Genomic DNA, 10,763 nt, shown 5'->3' with positions numbered 1-10,763 from the left:
GAAAAAATAATTTCAAAATGAAAATGGGAAAAAGGAAACAACATGTTTATTATGTAATGCTACTATTAAATTAGGAGAAGGAAATGAAAAGTGGGGGGGGGATCAAAAGGGGAGATGAACCATGAGAAACTATGGACTCTGAGAAACAAACTGATGATTTTAGAGGGGAGGGGGGTTGGGGAATGGGAGCGTGGTTGTGGGCATTAAAGAGGGCACGTATTGCAAGGAGCACTGGATGTTATAGGCAAACAATGAATCTTGGAATGTTACATCAAAAACTGATGATGTACTCTATGGTGGCTAACATAACACAATAAAAAAATAAAACAGAACAAAAAGGGGAGAAGATATTCTGCTATTGGTGAGGAAAACAAAAAGACCTATTATATAAAGAATAAAAATAAATTGTGAGACTCAAATATCCTTTAACATATTAGGAAAAAATACTAAGAATACTGCCACTAAAAGAATTTTATTTAAGCACACAGAATCCCCCCATGTGTAACAAACTACAAAGACAGAAACTGTTCATCAAGACTGTCTCTTACTGAAAGTTTTTCTCACAGCACATTTAATGTCTTTGTTTCTCAAGCTGTAAATGAAAGGGTTCATCAAGGGAACCACATTGGTATAAAAGAGGAGATTTTCCCCTCATCCATAGACCCAGCAGAAGAAGGTTGAAGATACATAAACGCACCTGATCCAAAGAAGAGAAAAACATCAATTATGTGGGAGCTGCAAGTGCTGAAGGCTTTGGACCTGCCCTCAGTGGAGCTGATGCGCAGGATGCTGGACAGGATGAAACCAAATGATATTGATACCCTCTAAAATGAAAACCACCAGCTCATTCACATAGGTGCTGGTGCCGGAGAGCTGAAGGAGAGGGAAGATATCACACAAATAATGGTTGATGGTGTTTGCATCACAGAAGGTCAGTCTCAGCATGCATCCAGTGTGAGCCGTAGCATCCAAAAATGCCATCAAATATGAACCAAGCGTAAGGATGGAACATACTTTAGGGGACATGGCAACAGTATATAAGAGTGGGTTACAGATGGCCACATAGCAATCATACGCCATTGATGTCAGCACATAAGCTTCAGAAATAGCAAAAAAAAACCATAAAAAGTAAAGCTGGGTCATGCATCCCCTGTAGGAGATAATATTCTTCTTCGATGTGAAGTTAATCAGCATTTTGGGTGTAAACACAGAAGAATAACAGAGGTCTATGAAGGACAAATTGAAGAGGAAAAAGTACATGGGGGTATGCAGATGTGAATTCAGCTTGATTAGGGTCACCAAACCCAAATTTCCCAACACAGTGACCATGTAAGTGACTAGAAACAGGCAGAACAGAGGGAACTGGACATCTGGTAGGTCTATTAGCCCCACAAGAATGAATTCAGTCACAAAAGAAGCATTTCCAGAAGCCATTCTTCTCAAAAGAATCTGTGAACACAGGAGAAAACTGTTACAAAGAAAATAACTCAACATTTCCCACTATATCTCCTCTCACAGGAGTTGGGTTTGTACTGGAAATGTCTGAGACTAGCCCAACCTGGACCCACAGAATCTGCTTTGTCATCATCATGACTCTAGTGACATGGATATTCTTTTATTAGCGTCTTGATAAGCTGTATAAGCAAAGACATTCAAAACCAGGCCTACACTATGAAGGCCAGTGCTTCTATATGCCAGCAAGACTGCTGTGAAAACCAAAGGTTAAGGGCGAAGATTGGACCAGGAGTGAATCACCTTCTCTCATTTCACTTCCTTGACCATGTGACCCCTCCCCAAAGCAGTAAAATGGAGGTGGCAACCCCACCAACCTGGTGCTGACCTCTAATGAGGTTTGGATGTGGTGCAGTGGGAATGAAGAATTTTGTTTCTTATTTTGAACTAAAGATTCAGAGTTTAGAAGAGTTTAAATTCCTGCCCCACATCATAAAGTAACTGTCAATGAAACTGACCAGTAAATTGCATCCTTGAAACCTAGTAATGTCTCCGAACCTTCCCTGCAGCACCACCCTCCCCTAAACAGGTCCTTCTACCAATTTCATCTGAGTCTAAGGACTGCAAAAACTGGAAAGAAATCTTGAAACACTATACCGAAAACTAATGATGTACTGTATGGTGACTAACATAACATAAATAAATGAACAAACAAACAAACAAATAGAAATTGGCATATCTTAGATCCTGGGGCTTCCGTCACAAAAGGAAGGCATGAATATAACTGGAATTCAGAAAATCACCTCCTTAGGCAAAAACACCTTGGTCCTTCCTTACCAGTATTACCCCTGTGGTCCTAAAAGGGCAGATTTAGTCTCTGTGGCTTTTCTTCCTTTGACTCTATGAGGACAGAGTCCACGCTTATCTTAGAAATCCTTCTGAACCACAGGCAACAGTTTCTGATTATGAGTCGTCTTAAGTGGCAGGTAAAAATAAATAGCCTTTATTGTTATCATTTTTGCCATGTGGTAAATCAGAGAAGACTTAAGGTGAGGGTAATGATATAATGTCCTCAGTTATAAACAGGACAGAAGCTTGTCAGCCTCTTCCACAGGGAATGGTTTCTGGGGGAATAGGGTATTGAGGGGATGTATTTACACAAAGGACCAAAATGTCTCTCTAATTCTTTAGGGACTCAAAATTTTATTCAAGGTTTCCCTCCACTGTAGGGAATAACATCTCCCAAAGAGGAGCCAAAAATAAATTCCCATTTGAGGTAGGTAACATGGTGGAAGAGGAAGCTCTAGAAGCTTCCTACCCTTCATGAACACAGTGATTCAGAAATGTTTCAGGTACATATATTCCCTTTATAAGAGATCCAGGTAATAGCTAAGGTAGTACTCTTCCCTGTAAAAGAATGTATCTATCACATTGGAACTTTTAGAGAAATCCTCTTGTTGTAACACTTTCCCTTGCACAGCACCTCCAAATTGGGATAAAACCCTCCAGTTCCTGGTTTCTCCATGAGGAGGGAAAGAATTGCACCATATGTCCAATGCCCCAACTTTTACTAGGTGTGTCCAGAAGACTGGCTTCTAGATAGTCTGTGTCAGAAAGCAAACACTGCATGTACAGGACCCAACATGCTTTACTGGCCCATGGAGAAAGAGAAAAAAGTTGATGGTATAGACTGGAAGTCACCAGAGCTCCTTCCCCTGGCTCAGCATAGAACAAGTAATTTAAAAGTCCTTCCTTGCAGCCTCTCTCTGCTGAGGGAAATCTGTGCACTATGTGTGCAATAATATAACTTATATGTGAGCTATCTGAGGAATTGCTTCAGTCTTGCTTGTTTTAGAACACAGACGGAACCAGGCACACAATGGATGCATGGGGGCGGGGGGGGGGGGAGGGAGAAGAGGTGCAACTAAGAACAAACAAAGGGGTTTAAACTACACAAAATTGAGAGGCCTCCAAAGTCTCTAACCAGGCTTATTGGTGGTACCTTGGAGTCTCCAATCTAAGGCCAGTCCATGAATGTTGGGATAGATGGTGTTTTGTCTAATGTGCAGACACCAGTGTAGAGAATCAATGAAAATGAAGGCAAGTTGAAATACTTCCCAAAAAGGAATAAGAGAAATCTCCACAAACTGGTTCTAATATGTGATTTATCTGTCAGAGAATTCAAAATAACTGGTCATAAAGATGTTCATGGAGTCAGAGAACAATACAAAAACCAAGAGAAAATTTCAACATAGAGCCAGAAAACTTAAAAGTATTAAACAGAAATCATGGTGCTCAAGTATACAATATCTGACTTAAAAAAACCCCACCACAAGGGTTCAAGAGCAAATGATATCAACAAAAGAAAGGATCATTGAATTTGATTAAAGATCACTGAAAATTATTCAGTCAGCAGGGCAAAATGGAAAAAAAAAAAATGAAAAATGGTGGAGAAAGCCTGAGGGACTTATTGGATGCTACCAAGTGGATCAATATATGCATTTCAGAAAAAAATATATGCATTTCAGAAACCCTAGTAGGAGAGTGAGAAAGAACCAGAAAGCATAATTGGGGGTGGGGGGGTGGGGTGGAGGCTGGAAAAAATTCCCAAATCATAGAAACTTCCCAATACTGTGACCTGTTCATAGAGGTAAAACCCAGAAGAATTGCATAATGCATATAAGATATATATGTATCAAGGATCAACTTCTTATCCACTCCCCAGTTTACTTAACTGAGCTAACCTGACATCTACCTTTAGATTCAGGTATATACTAATGTTCATGTTTATCTAGGTAGATGATATGTAAGATGCTCTAAATCTATATTCGGGGACTCAACACAAATTTACTGACTGCTGAATCACCTCAAAACTTGAATTATGATTGTGATATCGGATTCTGAATCAATCATTATACTTTATAATACCTCTGGTGATTGAAGCAGTCTTGTCTCTATGCCTAAATATATCCATTTTTCAATATTACCAAATTATTATCATCATACAGTTGTCAAAAAATAATGCCTAAAGAAGTTCTTTAAGACAAGACTTTATCGGCATGCCTGGGTGGCACAGAGGGTTAAGCCTCTGCCTTCAGCTCAGGTCATGGTCTCAGAGTCCTGGGATCAAGCCCTGCATCGGGCTTTCTGCTCAGCAGAAATTCTGCCCCCCCCCACCCTGACTGCCTCTCTGCCTACTTGTGATCTCTCTATCTCTGTCAGATAAATAAATAAAATCTTAAAGACTTTATCAAAATAAATTCAGAAAGCAGCAACGCAAAAGAAGCCCTGAACTTACAAAGGAACATGGATAAGGATAGCTGTGGATCTCTCAAGAGAAACTTGGGAAGCCAGAAGGGAGTGGCATGATATATTCACCATGCTGAATGGGAAAAATTGCAGGCAAGAAGAGTCTGTACAGGAAGGCTATCATTCAGAATAGAAGGAGAGTAAAGAGTTTCCCAGACAAACAAAACCTAAAGGGGTTCATGATCACTAAACCAGGACTGCAAGAAATATTCCAGGTGACTCTGACTGGGAATGAAAGACCAAAAGTGACAAAGACTAGAAAGGAACTGAGAAAATCTCCAGAAATGATGACAAACAAGTAATAAAACAGCAGTAAATTCATATCTATCAATAATAACTCTGAAAATAAATGGACTAAATATTCTAATCAAAGCACATAATAAGGTGTCATAAATAATTTAAAAATTGAGACCCATCTATATACTTCCTCATTGTAGAGACTCATTTTAGACCTAAGACACCCGCAGATTGAAAGTGAAGGAATGGAGAAATATTTGCCATGGAAAGGGAGATCAAAAGAAAGCCAGAGGGGGCACCTGGGTGGCTCAGTGGCTTGAGGCCTCTGCCTTCTGCCCAGATTGTGGTCCCAGGGTCCTGGGATCGAGGCCCATGTCAGGCTCTCTGCTCGGCGGGGAGCCTGCTTCCCCCTCTCTCTCTGCCTGCCTCTCTGCCTACTTGTGATCTCTGTCTGTCGGATAAATAAATAAAGTCTTAAAAAAAAAAAAGAAAGCCAGAGAACAATACTTTTATCAGACAAAATAGATTTTAAACCAAAAGATTGTAACATGAGAGGAAGGGCACTATACCATAATCAAGGGGTCTATCAAACAATGATCTTACAATTGTAAAGATTTATGCCCCAACATTGGAGCACTCAAATATATCAATCAATTGATAACAAACATAAGGAAACTCAATAATAATAATAAATAATAGTAGGGAACTGTAACACCCCACTTACATCAGTGGACAGATCATCTAAGCAGAAAATCAATAAGAAAACAATAGCTTTGAAAAACACTCTGGACCAGATGGACTTAACTGATATATTCAGAATATTTCACCCTAACACAGAACACACATTCTTTACAAGTGCACATAGGACTTTCTCCAGAGTAGATCACATACTAGGTCACAAATCAGGCACCCACAAGTAAAAACAGGCTGAGATCACACCATGCATATTTTCTGACCACAATTATATGAAACATGAAATCAACCACACACAAAAAAAATTTTGGAAAGGCCACAAATACATGGAGGTAAAAAAAAATATGCTACTAAACAATGAATGGGTCAACCTGAAAATAAAAAATGAATAAAAAAATATATGGAAACAAATGAAAACGAAAACATGACAATCCAAAACCTTTGGGATGCAGCAAAAGTGGTCATAAGAAGGAAGTATATAGCAATACAGGCCTATATCAAGAAGCAAGAAAAATCTTAAATAAACAACCAAACGTTATACCTAAAGAAGCTAGAAAAAGAAAAACAAGTAAAGACAAAAGCTAGCAGAAGAAGAGATATAATAAAGATTAGATAGAAATAAATGATATAGAAACTACAAATATCAAAAAATAATGATGTATTATACACTGGCTAATTGAATTTAAATAATAAATAAATAAATAATTAAATGGGGGGGGGACTACAAAACAATAGAACAGATCAATGAAACCAAGAGCTAGTTTTCAAAAAAATTAACAAAATTGTAAAACCCCAAGCCAGATTTGTCTAAAAGAAAAGAAAAAGGAACCAAGTAAGTAAAATCCTAAAAGAGAAAGAAAAAATAACAACACCACAGAAATATAAACTATTATAAGAGAACATTATGAAAAACTATATGCCAATAACTTGGACAACCTAGAAGAAAGGCATATACTCCTTGAAAGGTATAAACTACCAAAACTGAGACAGGGAAAATAGAAAACCTGAATACACTGACAGCAAGCAAAGAAATTCAGCCAATAATCAAAAATTTCCCCAAAAGCAAAAGTCCAGAGGATTCTGCCAAACATTTAAGAAGAGTTAATACCTATATTTCCCAAACTATTCCAAAATATGGACACGGAAGGAAAATTTCTAAATTCATTCTATGAGGCCAGCATTACCCTGATAGGAAATAGAGACAAAGTCTCCACTAAAAGAGAGAACTATAGATGGATATCCTTGATGTACATGGAAGCAAAAATACTCAACAAAATACTATCAAATTGAATCTAGCAGTACATGAAAAGAATCATAACCACAATCAAGTGGGATGTATTCCTGGGCTGCAGGGTAGTTTAATATTTGAAAATCAAAGAATATGACACAGCACATTAATAAAAGAGAGGATTAAAACTATATGATCATCTCAATAGTTGCAGAAAATGCATTTGACATGCATCCGTGATCAAAACCCTCAAGGAAGCAGGCTTGGAGGATACCTACCCCAATATCAGAAAGGCCATATATGAAAAATCCAAAATTAATATCATCCTCAAAGGGAGCCTCAGCAATCAGACAACAAAAAGAAATAAAAGGCATCCAAATCTACATGGAAGAAGTCAAACTCTCACTATTTGAAGATGACATAGGACTCTACATAGAAAATCCGAAGACGCGGGGGAGAGAAAAGATGGCGGGGAAGTAGGAGGAGGCGCCGTTTCAACCTGTACCCTAACATGAACTGATTACCTACCAAAGAACTCCGATCACCCACGAAATCAACCTGAGATCAGAATTATACACGTCTGGATCTCTACAGGAGCAGAAGACGCCAGTGGGCAGGTAAAGCGGAGTGGGAACGTCGGACTGATATTGGAAGATAAACAAAAGGGGGAGAGAGCCACCAGAGGCGACCGATTGGAAAGTAATACCCCTAATACGAGAGTGCCCTGCGTCTGGGAACCAGCATTAACTTGGAGACTGGTTGAAAGCACTCAAAAAGAGCAAAGGATCGCAGGGGGGAAATTGTGGGAATCAGGGTGGCTAGGGACAGGGGCTTAAGTCCCCAGACTGAGGACAGCCTCCCCTGGCGCTGAGCCAGAGAGAGTGCAGTGGAGAAACCAGGTCTTGGTCTTTGAGCCACCAGCGCGCCCGAGAACATGTAGTGTCCGGCTCCGGTAAGGGGCTGGGAGCCTCGCCAGACTGCAGACGCCGAGCTGTGCTAACAGAGCCTGAGACGTGCACACCCCTCACGCTCCCCTGAGAGAGGTGCGAGAAGGCCCAGCCCAGCGTTCTTAGACCTGCGCCATTCTACCAGAGCCTGAGATGCTCGCGCTCCCCAAACCCTCCCCTGAGAGAGGTGCTGAGAGAGGTGCACGAAGGCCCAGCCTTGTGCTTTCGGACCCACACCCTGCTCTCAGAGCCTGAGAGGCGAGCGTGACCCACACCCTTCCCTGAGAGAGGTGCGCACAAGCCCGGCACTATTAGACCCAAAAAGACCAGGCACTCCCAGCCCAGGCCAGCAGGAAAATCTGTGTGGGATCGATGTTTGGAACCTCTCTGGTGGTCTGGAGCTGCCCAGACAGCCGCCACTGCAGTGGTTTTGGTACAAGCAGAAGATCCTGCGTCCCCAGGGACCGCGACTCGGAACCTGCTCTGCCAGCGGCCAAGGGGGAATTTATATGGGCTCTGCAGCACCCACAGGGAACCAGGCTGAGGCTTCTCTCTGAGAGGGAGGTCAGGGTGCAGTTTGCTTTCCTCTAAACCTACAAAAACCATCAAAAGCGGTCAAGGCAAGAGAAAAAAAAAAAGTGAACAAACATAAAAACCTCCAGAGAACAAAATCCTGAAAAAACCGGTCTCCTCAGAGCCCACCCCCTTGAGGGGGGCGGGAGGACTTAACTCCTGGAACATCATTGACTGAAAACCCACATGGTAGGCTCCTCCCCCAGAAAACCAACCAGGAAAGAAAAAAAAAAAAAAAAAAAAGACTACAAGGGAACAACCACCACTACTTCATAGGACAACTTTTATTTTTAACTCGTTCACACTATTCTGGTTCATTTTTTTTATATAGATAATTTTTTAACCTATTTACCATCACAGTGAGATGTCCAGTACATCAAATGCCATAACAACTTTCTAACCTGAACTTTTTGATACATACACCTGTGTTTTTCTTTTGCATTTCTATTTTTTTTATTTTTTTTAAATTTTAGTTTAGTTTAGTCTAGTTTATTCCTTTTTAAATTTATTTTCTAATATCAATATAGAATTAAACTTCAAGGTAATCCCCTTTCCCCAATCAATGCGACCCCTACAGGTAAACCAATTTTTAATCCCCCTTTATCTTAGGAAAGTTGAGTCCTTTAACAAAGATATCAAGATACATCCAAGAAGAATCAAAACAACCTTCCTCGCCCACACTGATAATTTATAACCACTCTCCCATCTTTTTCTTCCACCAGTGTTTTTGTGTTTCTCCTGATAGTATATAAATCTTACACTTGGGGTTCTTTTCGACAAGGTTCTTCCTTTATTTGCATATATATATTTTTTTCTCTTATATACTTTTATCGGTCTTTTTGTTTGTCTATTTTTGTTTGTATACCTCATAAATCTTACCTTGGGGCCCATTTGGGCTGAACCTTCTCTTTCATCTTCCCTTTCTTTCCTGTCTCTCTCTCTCTTTTTTTTCCTTTTCTTTTTCTTTTCTTTTTTCTCTCATTTGGTTGGGGAATCCTGATTGCTCAGAAGTGTCCCAGGGTGCACCCAGACTGCACCATGGTCGATACATCCAGCTACATCCGTTCAGTCACCTCTCACCAAAATGACTAGGAGGAGGAATGCCCAACAGAAGAAAAATACAGAGGATGGGCCTTCTGCAACAGAGCTAATGGCTATCAACATAGTTAATATGTCGGAAAGAGAATTCAGGCTAACAATTATCCAGGCAATAGCCAGGTTGGAGAAAGCCATGGATAACCAAACGGAATTGATTAGGGCCAAACGGAAAGCCACCAGGGAAGATGTTCACAATGTTAGGGCAGAACTGAAAGCTACCAGAGATGAGGTTCACAATGCTCGCAATGAATTCCAATCTAATCTAAATTCTCTCAAAGCTAGGGTAACTGAGACAGAAGATAGAATTAGTGATCTGGAAGACAAGGAGATAGAGAGAAACGATCAGGAGGAAGCCTGGAACAAACAGCTTAGAAGCCACGAAAACAGAATCAGGGAAATAAATGATGCCATGAAATGTTCCAACGTCAGAATTATTGGAATCCCTGAAGGGGAAGAGAAAGAAAGAAGTCTAGAAGATATAGTGGAATAAGTTCTTCATGAAAATTTTCCCATTCTCGTGAATGGAACCAGCGTTCATGTATTAGAGGCCGAACGGTCTCCACCCAAGATTATAGATTCCAGAAAAACATCAAGGCACCTGATAGTAAAATTAAGGAATCATAATTGTAGGTATAATCTCTTGAAAGCCGCTAGGACAAAGAGGCTCCTTAGTTACAGAGGAAAGCCCATCAGAATAACATCAGACCTGTCCACAGAGACCTGGCAAGCCAGAAAGGGCTGGCAAGATATATTCAGGGCACTACATGAGAAGAACATGCAGCCAAGAATACTTTATCCAGCAAGACTGACATTCAAAATGGATGGAGAGATAAAGAGTTTCCAAGACCAGAGAGGCTTAAAAGACTATGCAACAACCAAGCCAACACTGTAGGAAATATTAAGGGGGGTCCTATAAAAGAGTAAAAATCCTAAGAATAGCATTGAAGAGAAATATGGAGATAATCTACAAAAAGAAAGACTTCCAAAGGTAACACGATGTCAATAAAAACGTATCTATCAATAATCACTCTCAATGTGAATGGCCTAAATGCGCCCATAAAATGGCACAGGGTTGCAGATTGGATAAAACGACAGGACCCATCCATATGTTGTCTACAAGAGACCCATTCTGAACCTAAAGATACACCCAGACTGAAAGTGAAGGGATGGAGAAGCATCTTTCATGCCAATGGGCCTCAAAAGAAGGCTGGGGTAGTGATTCTCAT

General features: G+C 40.3%; 1 pseudogene; it reads right to left on the bottom strand.

The window, feature by feature from the left end:
- Positions 1-531: 531 nt before the first annotated feature.
- Positions 532-1,434, bottom strand: LOC111153992 (annotated as a pseudogene).
- Positions 1,435-10,763: the final 9,329 nt, after the last annotated feature.

Source organism: Enhydra lutris, unplaced genomic scaffold (assembly GCF_002288905.1).
Source record: "Enhydra lutris kenyoni isolate GAN:26980312 unplaced genomic scaffold, ASM228890v2 scaffoldscaffold34, whole genome shotgun sequence".
In the NCBI taxonomy this organism is placed as follows: domain Eukaryota; kingdom Metazoa; phylum Chordata; class Mammalia; order Carnivora; family Mustelidae; genus Enhydra; species Enhydra lutris.
The sequence above is the reverse complement of the archived record's forward strand: the minus strand, read 5'-3'. Positions and strand labels throughout refer to the sequence as shown.